This window comes from Lipophrys pholis (genome assembly GCF_963383615.2).
Source record: "Lipophrys pholis genome assembly, chromosome: 8".
NCBI classification, from domain to species: domain Eukaryota; kingdom Metazoa; phylum Chordata; class Actinopteri; order Blenniiformes; family Blenniidae; genus Lipophrys; species Lipophrys pholis.
In genome coordinates, this window is record NC_137630.1 from 18,797,357 (window position 1) to 18,814,901 (window position 17,545).

Here is a 17,545-nt window from a genome sequence, read left to right on the forward strand (position 1 = left end):
TTTTCCGATTTCCGAAGCAGTGTGAAGTGTTTACTGCTGCTAAAAGTCCAATCTGCCAATGGACTCCTGATGGATTTGACTCAACAGTCTTTCCAATGTGCGCGCCGAATACAGAATCTTGACTTTAACCAGCATTATGGCTCAAAAACCTAAACCTGTGGTGACATAGCATCCAATTCCCTTTGCATCTATAGCAGCAACCATGTGACACCTTTGATTATCCTCCGCCACCAAAAGGACGAAGCGTCTTCACATGGTCACTGCTTTGTGTGCAGAAGGCTAGTGAGAGGGGGAAAAAAGTGTAGCTCAGTCAAAGCTGGCTCACAGCCTCCCACAGGAGCACTCTGCATGAAGAGCACTGGCTCCAGGACACTCTCTCCTCACACGAGCTAAATAGATAGCATAAATTACATCAGCCAGGAAGCCCTGCAGCTCCATGCAAGACAGCAGACGCACTGAGATACAGAATAAGAGAGCGACATGACAAGAGAGTGGAGCGAGGGAGCTGGGAACGTGACAACAATCTGAGGATGAGATGGGAGGAAGGACAGAGGTTACGAGGAGAGACCAGCGAGGGGAGAGAGGAATCACTGAAGTGGCGAACATCTAAATGCGCCACTGCAATATTCAGCTGAGACAGACCAGGGCTGTCATTTGAAGGTGACCACTTCAGCACTGGAATTGGACACTTGCACGGCGCCCTCTCTCCGGGTCACGTGCAGGAAAATAGCTGATATTCAGTCCAGGTGCAGCAGCAAAGATGAATAAATTATCCAAGATAGAGCCCCGAGTGAAAATGTAACTTCACTATGAAAGGTGAAGACGGGATCACAGGTTTATATCAGCTCAATGTGTCAGCAGAACTTTTTTGATAAAATGGAAAAATTACTTCAGGATTACTGGCTGTATTTTTTTAGCCTAAGCCATTTTTAAGAAAGATGAGATTGTGATGGGCCAGTATTAGTGCAGAGCTTTCAGGTGATTTTCTTTTTCCTCTCAGGGAAAAATATGTGGTGGTGAATGCTGATTGGAGGCTGCATGATAGTTTAGGTAGCACTCATAGTGAGACTATGAATGAATGAATGAATGAATGAATGAATGAATGAATGAATGGGGTATTTTGGTCCTAACTTAAGACGTGTGATATTTTCAGACTAAAAAAACGTAATGAAGAGGTTGGACCCAGAGTCTTTTGTCTGTATATCCTATCAATCATTTGGAATCACCTAGAATTTGACAAAGATAAATAAATAAATAAATAAATAAATCATAACACAAATAGTTACAGTGGATCGCAAAAGTATTCACACCCCTTAAACGTTTCCACATTTTGTCCCATTACAACTACAAATGTAAAAGTATTTTATTGAGATCTTATCTGATAAACCAGCACAATATAATAATTGTGAAGTAGAAGGAAAATACATGGTTAGTAAATTGAGTTCATTCATTAGAGCCCTTTTGCCGGGCTCTAATGAGGGCGGCATGGCTCAGTTGGCAGAGCGGTCGTCTCCCAATCGGAAGGTTGCAGGTTCCCATCTCTGCCTGCCTCCATGCCAAAGTGTCCTTGGGCAAGACACTGAACCCCCCCAAAAAACTGCCTGGTTGAATGCAGTGTGAGAGTGAGTGGTTGGTGGTGGCCGGAGGGGCCGATGGTGCAGATTGGCAGTCTTGCTTCTATCAGTCTGCCCCAGGGCAGCTGTGGTTACATATGTATCTTACCACCATCGAGTATGGACTGAATAAATAATGCAATGTAAAGCGTCTTTGAGTGTCCAGAAAAGCGCTATATAAAACCCATGCATTATTATTATTAACAAATGGCATCCTGAAGATCATGGAACACACCAGATAGGTCAGGATGAAATTTGGGAGTAAGTTTAAAGCAGGGTTGAGTTATAAAAAAAAATATTCAAAGCTTTTATCATCTCAGAGAGCATTGTACAATCCATCATCTGAAAATATAAAGATTGTGGCACAACTTCAAACCTACTAAGATTTGGACGTCCACCTAAACTGACAGGCAGGGCAAGGAGAGCATTGATCAGAAAAGCAGCCGAGGGGATCACGATAACTCGGGAGAGCTGCAGAGATCCACAGCTCAGCTGGGATGATCTGTCTATAAGACAACTATCAGTCCTGTACCCCACAAATCGAATCTTTGTGAAATAGTGGCAAGAAGAAAGCCATTGTTGAAACAAAGCCAGAGGAAGTCCTGTTCATAGTTTGCCACAAGCCATGCTGGGGACACGGCAAACATGTGGAGGAAGGAGCTCTGGTCAGATGAGACCAAAATGTAACTTTTTTAGACTAAGGCAGAGAACTAGCTCTGCACATCACCTTGAACACACCATCCCCACTGTGAAACGTGGTGGTGGCAGCATCATGCTGTGGAGATGCTTTTCTTCTGGAGCTTTAGGGAGGCTGGTTCAATTTGGTGGAAAGATCCAGAGCCAGATACAGGACAATCTTGAAGAAAAACCTGTTAGAATCTGCTAAAGATTTGAGACTGGGGACAAGGTTCACCTTCCAGCAGGACAACGACCCGAAACATACAGCAGAGCGACAATGGCAACGTTTGGCTCAAAACATAGTCAGACGTTATTATGGCCAAGTCAAAGTCCAGACCCTAATCCGATGGAAAATCTCTGGCCTGACTTGATAATTGGTCTTCACAGATGAAAAGAACAATGAGCAAAACTGCAACAGCAAAACTAGTAGAGACGTACCCTGAAAGACTTGCAGCTGTGATTGCAGCAACAACTGGCTCTACAAAGTAATGCAACAGGGGGTATGAATACTTTTGCATGTCACACATTATTTAGGTTTTTATTTTTGATAAAGATTCAAAACCATGTCGAATTTTCCTTCCACTTCAAAGTTACGTGGCACACTGTGTTGGTCTTTCACATAAAATCCCAACAAAACACATTTACATTTGTGGTTGTAATGTGACAAAACATGGAAAGGTTGAAGGGGTATGAATACTTTGCAAGCCAGTGTATATTCTTTCCTTTTCTTCTTTACTTATTTATTCAACTCATAGCTCTGTTAGTTATCTATAAATCTGATTTCTTCACATCTCCAATAGGAAGCTGTGAGTGGAGAATAAACACTTTACTGTATAATGTAACAATTTATGCTCAAGAAACTGGTAGAAATGTCTCCGCCTCTCGTTATATTGTCTGAAAAGCTGGAGCTTCGACTGCTTTATTAATGATTTCCTATAAGGTGTAAAATGACCATAAAGCAAAGAAAAGAAGTGTTTCATTATTATTATTTTTTTTAATTAATATACCATTAAACCTAATCATGAACATGAAAAATCTGAATGCGAAGCCGTCTAAATATGCAGCGTATCACGTATTTTCTAAAAGATATTTGTAATTCATATCTTAACGTCTCAATGAGAAGGAAAAAACAACAACAAATCAAGAGGTTAATTAGACCGAGGGATTAGAGTGGAGGGAAAATGGGAGACAGACGATTAAGAAAAAAAAACAACAACAACACTGTGTAAATCAGAAAAAAGACATAGTGGTATTTTTGCTTAAACAACACGTTCCAATTAATAGTTTTTCCTCAGCCAGCTGTCTGAGGACATTTTGGCAATGACAGTCTGCCAGGCTGAAACGCCACACGTCTCAGCTTTCATGATAGGTCAGTCTGAAGCCGCATAATGAAGCCGCATCAAAGAGGCGTGCAGTCTGGCTCTTGGACGGCTGCAGATGTCACACACTCTGTGCACTGTCCCGCCTCAACTTTGAAGGACCCGTGGGCTGTTTAATTAACGTGTTTAATGAATAGTAATATAATTGGGATCAGAAAGTATCCGCTCTTTATGACTGCACATTATACAGATAAGCTTTTGTCGGAATCTATATATCCTCTAAGGCGGCCTCTCATGTGCAATTTCAGGCTTGTGTAGCGAGATCTGTATGATAATGGAGGCAGACAGTTAACCCGAGGACATGTTGGAAGATGAATGACACAACACTGCAGTGCTGGAGTGTTTAACATACCTCAGCCACAGGAATGCAGTTACTGTGTGCGCCCACCAGAGAGCATTGGCTTATCTTTGCCTTGCTACAACCATGGCTGAGTCATTGAAATAATTGATTAGTCCATGACTTCGGTTTAAACTGAACTGTCTCAGAATCTGTTGAGTTGATACAGAGCAAACAATAATGTCCATTGCTGTTGCTTCAGTGTTAAATTGTAAAGTGTCCTGTTCTAGTGATTATACCACAGATCTCAAACATTCATGAGCCGAAGGACATCTACTAATGCTACTGCATATATTCAGTCTACACCGATGGCAAGTAACAGAGTATTTGCACACTGCTACTATACGCACGTACATTTTTGTGGTAAATGGTTTTTACTTGAGTATTTATTTTCTTACTACTCGGTCCAAAATATAGCCTTAAGACAATGTATGAAACCGTATGTGTTTTTAGAAAGTCTAGCTATGTTATCAGCAGTTTTTAAATGATTTAATCCTTACATTAAAGAATGTGAGTACTTATGCCAGCTTTGGATGTATGGGTAAGTGATATTACACACATAAAAGCATCTTGACTTAAAAACCAAAAAGTCAATACATATAGAAAATCAAGCAATACTCTATTTTCACATGAAATCAAGCAATGTTCTATTTTCACATGAATGAGATGAGTTAGGAACAGGGAATTAATGTGCACATGATCTATATTTCATGTCCATTCTTTTCAACTTAACTTTAGATTTCTCACTCACATGCTCACTCGTGTGAGCCAGTCAGATCTGTCCGCTGTAATGCAGCTGCCAGAGTATCTGTGAATAACAACGAAAGCTCCAGAAGAATCCTAATGGATCCGTGTCAGGAGACTTTAGGCTGCTCATTTCATAGGCGACGCCACCGCGGGGCCAATCAATTCTTTCATTTGGGTCACTTTATGATTCAATCATTCTGGGTCCAAATCAGTTCTGGTTCCCGCACAACCTAATCACCTGTGTGGGGAGAGATGATGGGAGCTGATGTGTGTGTGTGTGTGTGTGTGTGTGTGTGTGTGTGTGTGTGTGTGTGTGTGTGTGTGTGTGTGTGTGTGTGTGTGTGTGTGTGTGTGTGTGTGTGTGTGTGTGTGTGTGTGTGTGTGTGTGTTTGTGAGCTGCCACAGCTGACTAGACTCAAAATTCCCAAAACAGTCAGCATCTTCAAACAGACTCCCAATAAAGGTCTTTCTCTGCAAAATCATCTGGGCCTGTTCGGTTCCGTAACTTCAAAGAGCGAGTGTCGGGGAAAGTCTCTCTGAAGTTTGTGACAGCACGGCATCTAAGTGAAGCTCTGAGCACATTTGACGCTTCCAAAGGCCTCCAAAAATAGTTGCATTGCAAGAGTTGTCTTATTTTTATTACTAAAATATGACATAAATAAAAAAATGTATTCGTGTCTCAGAAGTTTTTGGTCAGAATTAAAAGTGGTGGATAGGATCGGCGGGAGTGCTTATATTGTTATTGCACAGGTACCGCTGCACTGTGGATTTCATTATTCGTTTCAGTCCAAGATGACAGAAATAATCCCAGACAGCTTTCTTCCCGCTTCGACTCTTTTTCCGTTTTTCATTTTCATACTGTGTGAGCAAAGCATTGCAAGTGACAATAAGTGAGTGTGTTGTAAATTTCTGGCTTGAAAGCCGATTGCACCTACGGCTCAGAGAAGTTGCCCCAAAATCCCGCTGATGGTGATGGTGTCAGACATCGAGAGGCTGCACGCAGTGTGATACTGACAGAGAAACACTGAGCGTTGCACTCCATTTGCACTGTTTATCCAGCCTGTTGAATCAATGTTCGGAACTAAAAAACATAAGATACTGAAGGATATGAAAGCCACAATACCCAGGGATCGAATTACCGGTTATTTTTACAGATATGTCCCTTTTTTTTCCCACCACTAAGTAAATTTACATACATAAAATCTAAATTGAGAAATCAAAAAAATCAGAAGACGGTAACTGAATGTAATATAAGCTCCGAAATACTGTTAACATTGACATACACGTCCTTCAGTGAACACAACTGCTACTCTGTGTGTCTCTTTTCTTATTGTTAGGTTTTTGGTCTTCAGCTTCCAACAACACAAATTCTGATCTGCTTGGCTGCAAAATGTTTCTCTGGTTTACAGTTCATTTACAAATTAATGCAAAAATAATTTGATTGCAGATCATTGCAGATGTCAAAAATGTCAAATATATATATATTCAAGGGCTGAAGCTACCATGTAAGCAAACAATTTCACATCTTCTAACTACCATCTTATGTCAAGTATTATTTTTTTTTTTTTTTTTCGCAAATGTGATACCTCATAAGGGGAAAATTATATGAAAACATAAAGTGTAGTTTTTGTATTTTGGCTCATCCTTCATCTCTTTATTTACTATCTTTGAGCTCTTCTGACTCCTTATAAACAGTAATTTTTTATTTTTATTATAATGATCTTAACTAATTACTGTGTACATTTTGTATTTGGTGTTTGAAAGTGAGGGTGCATTTATTTATTCATTAATTTTAATTGAATTGAATTGAATTTGTTCACTAAAAGCAGCTGCCTGGTGGGTCAAAAAACAAATTAATGGACATGTTAAAAGTGGACAAAGCAAATATGTCAAGAATAAAATAATTGATAAAATATGTTTTAACGCTTCGCTGTGCTGAGAATAATTGTAGCGCTTCTGCTTGAGGTTACCTTTACTGAAAAGCTTTCTTGTATCGTGTTGTCTCGCAAAAATTAGCTGGTAAGAAATTGTATTTCACATTCTTTCTTAATTCTGACAGCACAAATACTGGAATTACCCTTTTAATGACTATGTGTGGGTTCCAAATACAGTAGCAGGTGTGGATTTACCTTAAATGTCCCAAAAAACATTGTAATTATGACTTCAATAATCACTTTCAACTGCCGAGCTAGAATAGCACATAGAAGATTCTTAGTTCATAAGGACAAAGCATGCACCAACTTGTAATTTTTAAATCTCAATGCAATTAAAACACAATTACCTGTATATCTCATGTAATTCATTCAGAATGGAACGTTCAGGAATAAGATTCTCAAACAATAAGAGAGCAGAAATGTTCCGAGACTTAACTACACTTGTAAAAAAAAAGAAAAAAAAGAAGTTATTTTTGCTTTCCATTGTTTTTATCACTTTGGACTTTGTTTTGAATGTTGGCCGTGCATTCGGGTGCAAAGTAAAAGTGATAAATGTAGCGTCTGATCATGTTCGGTATCTCCAACAGTCAAGCAGAGTAGATCTTATCTTTCAACTAAATAAATACGCTTTGACTCCGCGAGAAGCGTCGCCAGTTTAAGTGCATTGCGAGACACTGCACGCATCAATGAGATAAGCTGTGTTTAGCTGATCAGTCACAGTTATTGAAAATCACTTATGACAAGACACAGATAAGCTAAATACACTCGTACACAGACATACTCAGCGTCCTCCCAGTCGCACAGTCTCCACTATCACTGGGTCCTTTCAGTCTGGACCCTATCAGGCTCGCCATGCCGGCGTATCTCTGGAGATGACCTCCTCTGTGCTCTACATTTTCAGAGCAGATACACTGGAATCATGACTGAGCACTGCGCACGTCCAGAGGTATATTTGGATCAAACGCAGGACCAACAAACTGCACTCAATGAACTGAAAAGAAATGTCAAACTGCAGAGCGTCAGGAAGGGAAGCAAAAATCAGACAACGCAACACCCTGAAACACTCATCATCTGCAGCGGGGCAGCTCAGATAAATTGCCAGAAAATAAAACACATGAAGGCTGATCATTTAGGGCAAAATGATGTCTGCGATGAGCCATCCACTGCTGCCTGCCTGAGCCCATTTATCTTTGTGCCATTTCTCAAACAAAGAGCCTGTCATTCTAGAGGCCCCAAAAAATGGATGTGTCTTTGGGCAGGCGTCAGTTGCCCACAGGTCTATCTTTCATCGTCAAATGGGCAGAAAAACAATTTGTCAAATATAGCTTCTGGAAAATATGTCAAAGTAGCATAGGGGAAACACGACAGCTTGTGGACTCCTCTCACTCCTCGAATGCAGCGTGCTGTCAGGAAATTGCACATGTGCTAACAGCGTCAAGTGTTGCCGCCCTCCAGAGTATGTTGAGAGACAAAAAAAAAAAAATCAAGCTCTGGTGAGTCTGTACAGTCTGAGAGCAAAACATTGGCCAACGCAGCAGACATAGCATCATTAGCACCTCTTTAGAGATGCATAGTCAAGGTTTTGCAGGAGAGGCGTCCAGCTTTTTTTCTGAAAAATATTTCAATAAAAAAGAAAAGAGAAAATCGTGGAAATACTCTTTTCAAACATGGCAGTGCCATTATAAAAATTGATACCCAAACATAACAATGTGGATGGAGGAGGCTCTTTTTGTGAGGAACCCGCACTGTTTCTCAAATGAGTTAAAAAAAAAAAAAGGAAAAGCAATCAATTTGAAAACAATATCTCTCGCCACTTTCTGTCAGTTTTGACGTTTTCAACGCTCGCATCAGTGCAGCCTCCTCCTCACTGGATGCTGCTGATTGCTCCATTTTCCAGCTTTTACATCAAAGTGCAGCATTTAACTCTGTACATCAGACATGACTGCTTGTACAAATAAAAACCCGCATTTGTCTTATTCCTTTTCAACAAATGCCGGGCAGCACTTCTTGGAAGGAATGCATCATCTTCTCAAGCACGTCCTGCAACATCCCCCGAGGACTTTAGCCCCCATGCTGCAATTCATTATTACTTCTTTCCACTTGGCCAATCTATTTGCAAAAACACAATGTGTCTTTTCACTCAAACCACTGATTCCTGCAGCATCCCCCTGTGATCACAGTGTCTTTATTGTGATAATCCAAAAAATATATATAAATGACAATAATAATAATAATAATAACAACAGATGTTTTAAAAAACCTGTTAATGAAACTTTAAACAGAAAAGCTAAATCTTTTTAGAGGCTAGTCTCTCAGTAATTGTTTGCAACAGGAAGTGGAAATAATTCATTGGCGGTGCTTAAGACCATTTAAGAGCACAGTGGAGTAAATTTTACACTAATCTGCATCGTAAGATATCACAAAGGCTAAGCAATAAAAAAAATGGGAGACAGGGTTAACTGGCCCTTTAATGAAGACACTGATTGAATTCAGTTTGTCACATTTATTATCAACTGGCAGTGACCCTCTCCAGGCAGCGCTTCTCCTTAACCAGAACTTCATTTGTTTCCCCTTCATTTACACAAAAATGAATGAAGCAGATCTTCTAAAGTACTCCCATAATTTGGCTGTTCACGAATCAGGAGATTTCAAGGGATATTGCTTTGAGTCAGAAACAAAGAAGGTCTACTCCAACAATGCCATCTGTTGGTTTTCGGGATGTTTTAGGAGAGTGCTCTGATCGGCAACAAATATGATGAGCGTGGGTCTCTTCGTTTGGTGCCAAGTGCAAAAGTAACCGTAGGGAATTAAAGCGGATGGTTTGGCTGCCCTAATGGATTTTTGTGTGGTTTTTTTGGAGGTAAGTCCGTCCCTGTTGTGTCTTTAACGAGCTCAGAAAACAGTTTGTGGGCTTATCCCTAGATGTCATTAGTGCAGTCAAACTGGTGATCCACAAAGGAAAAACAATATATTTTCCAACATGGCAATTTGTTGACAATAACTCTCTCATTTTTGTATTTTTCTGCAGTGGTTAAAAGTGATTGGATGCAAGTTGTTGTGACTTTTTAGATCAAATGATGTGGCCACTGTGGTCTGGCTATGAGAACACGTCACCAACGCAGGATTCAGAGCCGTGTTTGCAATAGCGAACATAACATGATATGTTACCAATATGTTTGTACACATGCAGCTACAGTAGAGAAAAGAATATAGCACACTCTACGGGATAACATATACTAAAGTACGATGTCCGCACTGGCGTAGTGGCCACACCCTGTGGGAGCCAATCACAGTGCATTTTCTCTATAAGCCTTCCCATTTCATCATGCAGCTCCCTCCACATCTCAGCTTTATAATCAGTGACTCCCTTCTAATGGCATACACAGCCAGTCCATCAATCCTTAGAGGGCAGCGGATGGCTCCGGGAAACCAGGTATAGGGCGGTGGGGGTTGGGGAAGAGGGAGTGGAGAGATGTCCTTGTTCTGGAGAAGCCACATACACACATCCTCCGAAGCTCTGGCACTCAGCACTCTTGGAAGCACGTTGCGCAGCACCACCGTTAAGTCGGCTGCAAATCATGTCACACTGCAACCGAGATAAATGATACGACTTCCGAACCAATGAGGCTGCAAGTTCATCCTTCTAAGGAGAAGGCGAGAAAGCGAGCCCGAGGGAGGGAGATGTGCTACCTGCGCCCACATGGTAAAAGAAGGACTCTCTCGGGAGAAGAGTCTGCACTACAACACAAGGGTTCTTTACAGTTTCTACACTCCAGCATCACAGCTACTGATGTCCTCATTTCTAAGCTTGATGCGAAAAGACAGATCCTGTGATTGCGAACTTATCCACGCTCGCTCTATTGTCACTTGGACGTGCACGTCAAGATTATTAGAGCAGAGGGTCACTGTAAAGTTAATCCGAGTAGATTAAAAAAAAAATCAAGCAATGAAATCTCCCAAAATGAGCTGTCAGAACCAATCCTTTGATTTATGAGATGAATATCTTCAACATAAATCAGATCACTGTCTTCCATCCTCCACTAAAATGCTGTCTTATTTGGATGCGTAACAAGGCAGGGAATATTACTTTTAAGGTCAGTAGCAATAACTTTCCTAGACGTTACTAACCAAATTACATTCCTATATCAAAAACACTCAAATAAAGAAAAACACCTAACAGATGCTTGTGGAGGATACAGATTGTGAGACATGTTGACTGACTGCCACACTTACTGACAAACACAATTGAAACAGACAAACATTCGGCAACAGATCACATTTAAGATGAGAAACAGCAGTGAAGACTGTCGACTCTTCATATTATCATTTTTCCATGTTGTAGCATATGAGTCCTGAAATATAGTGGGCTTTTTCCACGATTGACAGATTCTCAGTAAGGTTAATCTCGCCTGTTTCACACTTTCGAGTGCCCTAAAGTAAGGTGACTGCTGGAAATGTAAGATGTTATACAGTAACAACTTGTAATTTTTTTAGTCGTCAAGTAGATGGCTAACAGGAGAGTTAAATTAAAATGCTGATAGAGGAAAAAAAGAAGATTGAAAAAGATACAGGACAATTACCCAAGAATACTTAATTACCCTAAATAGAGTATTTGTAATTCATTACTTCCCCCTATGGCTGCATGAGATCATCGTGCTTACCTCCTTTTGCCATGACAATATTCTTGATAATACCAATTCTCATGCAAACTATCCATTATAATCTAATCTCTGCTGAGACTGATAACCATTTAAGGTGAATTCAAATCATTACTTCAATGTTGCCTTAAGAATATCCCATTAATGAAGTGTATCGTTTGCCTAGCATTAGCATTTTAGTGCTGGAGATGTTTTTGTTCTTCTTTTTTTTTTTTCAGTTTTGAAAACAATTAAATTGGTGATTATGTGTGAAAACGATCATGTTTCATATGAGATGGAAATGTCAAATGCATAATATTCTGAAACGATCCAAAAACTACTGGGCTCATTTTACTCAGGAAATCAATGTGACTTTTGTGTTAACTTTCTGTGGACCCATTAATTTAATCAGCCCGGTGGCACATAATTGTGCTTTTTCACTCAGGGGAAACTGAACATTATGTTCGAGCAGCGCCATAGTAACACAAGCTTAACACAATATGAAATTAACACATATTTCAAGACAGCATGCAGATCGTATAGGTAATGTTTTTGTTTCTATCTTATGAATATTTAAAGAGTCTGGTCATCAATAAGAGTTTTGTTGGACTGAGTAAGTAAATTATTCATAAATATTATGTTCTGGCCATTTATAATGAATAAGGGGCAACTCTGATCATTTTCTATACTTTCACATTAGTCAATTAAACTAAAGATTTTTTTTTTTTTTTTTAACCATTCTGGCATTAAAAGCCTTTTCTCCATGCTCGCAGCATTAAAGTGATGATTGGTCCATCTCCTGTATTTTTCATAGCCCTTCAGACTAAATAGAGAAATTAACACAGAGCTTCACTCCTCATCAAAGGACTGGCCAATGACAGGCCCCATGCTGAGCTTCCTGCACAGTGGGTTTCATCTTTTTTCTATTTGACCAAAGCGAAGACTGTCATTATTAACAATAGTTAACACAGACACCAGGCCCGCCTGTTTAATATGCGGTAACCATGGAAACCCAGGCCTAACACTGTCTGTCAAGCATATCAAAATAAGACAAAGGAAAATAACAAAAGGGGCGAAAGGGACGTCGAGAACAGGCTGTAGGTCTTATTTTGTGAGCTGACACTTCATCGTGAGTCAGGAAGAGGTGAGGCGTCACACGGCACTGTCATGACGAGCTTTACAGTTCGTGCGGATGAAGGTTGCCGCGAAGTGACACGGTGGAAAAAGCGGCGGCGCGTGGGAAAGAATGACCAACGGTTTTGAGGAGAATGTCGGCTTCTCGTCTGCGTTACAGATTTACCCGTTAACGTGCAGGGTCAGTGAGGCCAAATGTACATCTGTGAAACAGTTAGTGTGTAATTTTGTTAAATCATTAATCATTTGCTAAATGCCACTTCAGATTAGGGCCATGGATTTTAGACAATAAGCTCTTTGGGAAGAAAATTACTTTCTTATAAATGTGGTCATACTACAGAACTGAGATGTGCACAATGTGGTGTGAAATATACTGCAGGTGTCAAAGAATAGTGCTGAGTTTGATTATTTTTCATGAGGGAAATCATTCTCACTGCTTTTATTACACTATAAACTGCAACAATGGAGTCTGAGTTTGAGATATAGAAGAGCAAATTATGCCAATCAGATTTCACATCTGTTCGCTACTCAAAATAAAGTCCGTCTTCAATGGTTATTATTAGCAATTTCTTTGCATAAGCCACCAAGAAATAATTAAAGCCCATGCTTTTTGAACTATTTACACATTTCTTTGAATAATTTCCCTTAACATCTCAGGTCAGCTATAAACAGACTCCTGATCGACTGCTGCGCTGTGTGCATTAGGAAGATCCTGCATCAGGTGGTGAGGGCTGCAGAACAAATCATAAATAGACAACTCCGGCCTCTCGGACACATTTACACTGACTGACCACAGAATAAAGCCAACTGTATTCTGAAGGATGTCACATATTGAAGCTGTTCTCTGGAAGGTGATGCAGAATATTTAAAGCCACAGCTTCTAAATTTAGGGTCTCACATCACATCTCATTTTAGATTCTCATCACTGGCACTTTGCAATTTAGGATTGATCTCAAAAGTTTATTGATCACTTTTGAAACTTGCCAGTTTTGAACCCACCTTGCATCGTGGAAATGCTGACCTATATGAGCAGTCGTAGATTCTCTGGTGTCCTTTTGGTTATTCCAAAGTCAAGAGTGAAGACTAAAGGGGCTTAAGCTTCATCTATCAGGAGCTTGGACTGGTCTGCCTTCTGATAAAAGCCTCCCAGAATCACTGACTATTCTTTGGTATTTTTAACTGGTTCACCACAGCAAATAATGTAAACATGTCAGTGTCAATTACAGTATTTAACATACATTAGGCTATATCACATTAAATGACACCATACCACTTTATGTCTACTTCATGATACCTTTTATTTGTTTAATATAGGAAACTCATTACCCCCGAAGCCTTCTAAACAATATCTGCTAGGCATCAGCATTCACACCCATAACCTTCAGAAAATGTATTATTCCGGGCTTAAAATTTAACGTCTCATCTTTTGATTAAATTTCATTTGTGGTTGGCTGTTTGATAGAAAATACCTGCACCACACTGTGTTATCAGTCATAACTTTAATAGGATATTAGGGAAAGGATCGCCACACAGTGTGACGTCTGGTTGAGTTTAGCATTGTGTTCCGCAGCGCACCATTTGTGATGATAATGCAGAAGTGACAGTTTATCACACGCTGTTATCTTTAATATGCCTTTGAAAGCTCCTCTCACTTCTGAGCAGTGTGAGTTTATTCTGTGGAGGATTCTGGGTTGGCTGTGAACCGACCACTGGCCCCTTTTTCAATGAGCTATTACGAATCGATCATGGGACGACTTGAAACGGCACTCAGTGGACAATAGTATCGGGGAGCGCTACCTCAAACAAGCATGCACTCTGCGCTCATGTGCACAAAAACACACTTACAAAGATGCTTTCTGCTGATCTCCCACACATGCGCTTCCTCTCGGGGTGTTTGCATTGACTGGTGGCAGATTACACAGAGGTTACACAACTAGAAAGCACGGAGCCACCGCCTGCGAGCTTCACGTGAACATTGGCTGCGTAGACTCGCCGTTCCCACAGTATTTAACGCAAGACTTTGCTTCAATCTGCAACACTGTGCTTGTCACAGATATGAGAAAATTGTGCCGTGGGAAATGTAGCATGTAATTTGTGCATTACCTGCAGTGAGACTCATGCAGTCACTTTGACAACAGCCTGCAAAAATAGGAATTCAATCATTTTTTTTTTCCTTGTAGGTTTTCTAACAGAATATGCATCCACACAAAGAGGCTGTGCCACCGAGCAAAAGGGGTGTAACAGAGGCGCGCCGCGCTCTCTATACTTGAAACCATTGTAATGAACTCCAGGGAGGCTAAAAGTGGAGCAGGTGAAAAGCAAAATGAGATTGCAGGATGCGTGGAGGGACAGAGCCAAGAATGGACAGATGGATGGATTTTAGATTTAATTTGCCCCCTCCTGGACTCTGCACCTACAAATCCAGAGTCTGGGAGATGCTGTTGCCTGTGGTGTGGCCGGATGCACAAAGGCTGACAGTCCTTTGTGTAGGAATAAGATGAACAGAAGGGTGTTTTACTGTTCATGATAACTTTTACAATCTGACATTGTCTGGAGGTGTCGAAACAAAACTTGCTGAACGCAGCAAGTCTGTAGATTTCAACTCAATGTTGTCTTGTTTGTAAGTAAACTCTGATATTTTGTCCCTTGGCTTGCAACTTTTGCTGTTACTTTTAGCTCTGTAAAGCTTTATAGTTTGGTTTTCTTGCAGATTGTTGTATCCCCTCCAGCAGATACATCCGCCACATGTCTGCAGTCCTGCACGTTCCTGCTGCAGCACAACTGAGCTGAATCAGACAACAAAACAAGCAACTCATTGCAATCGGATGTTTTAAAGCAGGAACACCATGGACTGTGGCCCCACGGGACCACGAGTGGCCATCTCCGACCTATAGGCTGTCAAAAATCCGAACTGAAGTCAGTTCTTCTTTGTAATTCCATCTATGCAATAATGTAGTCATTCTCTGTGCAGGCATGGATTTTTGGTACTCCAGCTTCCTTCTACAATCCAAATATACGCATGATAAGTAAATTCATCACTCTAGCTGTAAGTTAGTGCATAGTGATTGTCTCTCTCTGGATAAGAGGGCAGCTGTGATGAGATAAATGTGAGCCTAACTTGAAATAAGCCGATATATAACAGATTTACTTTCCCTGTTTTATAGAGAGAATGTGAGTTATCATTTTGGAAAGATAATTCCTCTGTGAAAAACCAAAATAAATCTCCATATCATGTCTGTGGTGTAGATTTGGTAGTTTGCGGTTACACTGTCACATCCTTGGCCTTTCTATGTGGAGTTTGCTTTTGGTTGATGTGTGGATTTGCTCCAGGTATATCTGTTTCCTCCCCCAGGACAACAACCTGCACGAGAGGCTAATTAATGTAGTGATGTGTATATGTGAATGCGAACGTGTGGGACAGTTTGTCTCGGTGTTCGATCTGTGATGTCCAGGGTGTCAACTTCCCTCACAGTCAGCTGGGGTCCAGTACCCCACTACATTAAGTTGGAGAAAACAATGTAGGTGATGGATGCATGGTTTGGATGCTGGACAAATTCCACTGTGATTTGTCTTATCATGCTGCAGAGTGGTGTGGTGGTGAGCAATCATGCGCATAGATTGTCACTAGTTTGAGTCTGGGGTGCAGTAGGGAACTTTCTGTGTGGAGGTTGTGTGTTCTTCCTTTTGCATGCATTGGTTTCCTCGTGGTCATTCCCTCCCACGCTCCAAAAACATGCATTTGGAGCTCATAGGTCACTCTCAACAGGCTATAGGTGTGAATGTGAGTTTGCAATTCTGTGTAGGAACTGTGATGGACAACCTTTCTGGGGTGTGCCTGGCTTTGCCTCGTCAGCTGGGATCCAATCAGAACAGTAGATGGATCAATGGATTGATGAAAACTGGTGAAAAAATCAATCCGTGTGTGATTTCCAAACAACTCTGTATACACCTGTTGCATCTATCTATACCATTCTCTTAACAATGTCTGTCACGTGCAATCTGCCAGTTCAAAGCCTTAACTGATTGAGACAAATATAAAATGTACGTTCAAATGCAACCTTCATTACTAGTTGTAGGACACCTCTCATTCAGCAGCTCACTTTTTTTCACAGAGCACTTCACACATGGAGGAGAGTCATTTCCCCCCCCGCTGCTGATGCGCCCACGTCTGCCCCCTCTGCCACACCCGCGACAATACACTGACTCCGGCTCCAATTAGCTCATTATCTTCAGCATCAGCTGGAAGCGTTCAGCAGCAGCACGCAGAGAATTCACAATCCTCTTGCACACTCGCACAGTCCCAGAATAGGTCGGAGCCATTGTATGTGGGCTGGATGCGTCCAGCGCCCATCGTGCGGCGATACTGATCCAGTCAGACGATAGAGGTGCACCTGCTGCCTGCCGGGCCTTGATATGCATGAAATAAAGGATGTCCTCATTCCGCGCAGCCTGTTAAGACAGCCTGCCAACCATATTGGTCGTACTGGGGGCTGTGTGGCAACACCCTCTCCATCCGCCCATCGTACCGGACGCACAAAAGCGGGGTCTTTAAGGAGCATGCAGAACACGCACCGGGCGGAAAGAAAGCTCGTCGCCGGCGCGAGATGATGCTCATGCCTTCGCCCACAATGTCACTTAGTAATAACCGGCAATCGCAGCAGCATGCACCTGTTCCGCTGTCAGTCAGCGGCGCCGCGACGAGCACAAATAAACAACGGCGTACCTGCCCTGTCAGGTCCCGCTGTCAAAGCTTCCAGTGCCGCTTGTGATCATTGAGGTCGCCGGTAACTGGAAGACGGACGCCGCCACCGCCCCGGAGCGTCTCTCTCTCTCTCTCTCTCTCTCTCTCTCTCTCTCTCTCTCTCTCTCTCTCTCTCTCTCTCTCTCTCTCTCTCTCTCTCCTACGGGAGATGGAGGCTGCAGGCTGGGATGGCAGATAGGCTCAAGCCGGCGGCGGATGGTGAGACTCGGGAGGGGCAGGAGGAGAACAGCGCGCGCGGAGGGGCGTTTTCACGTTGTGAGCGAAGGGAACTCCTGACGTCGTGCGTAATGTGCGAGTGAAGAGCGAGCGCCGTTTGTGACACGC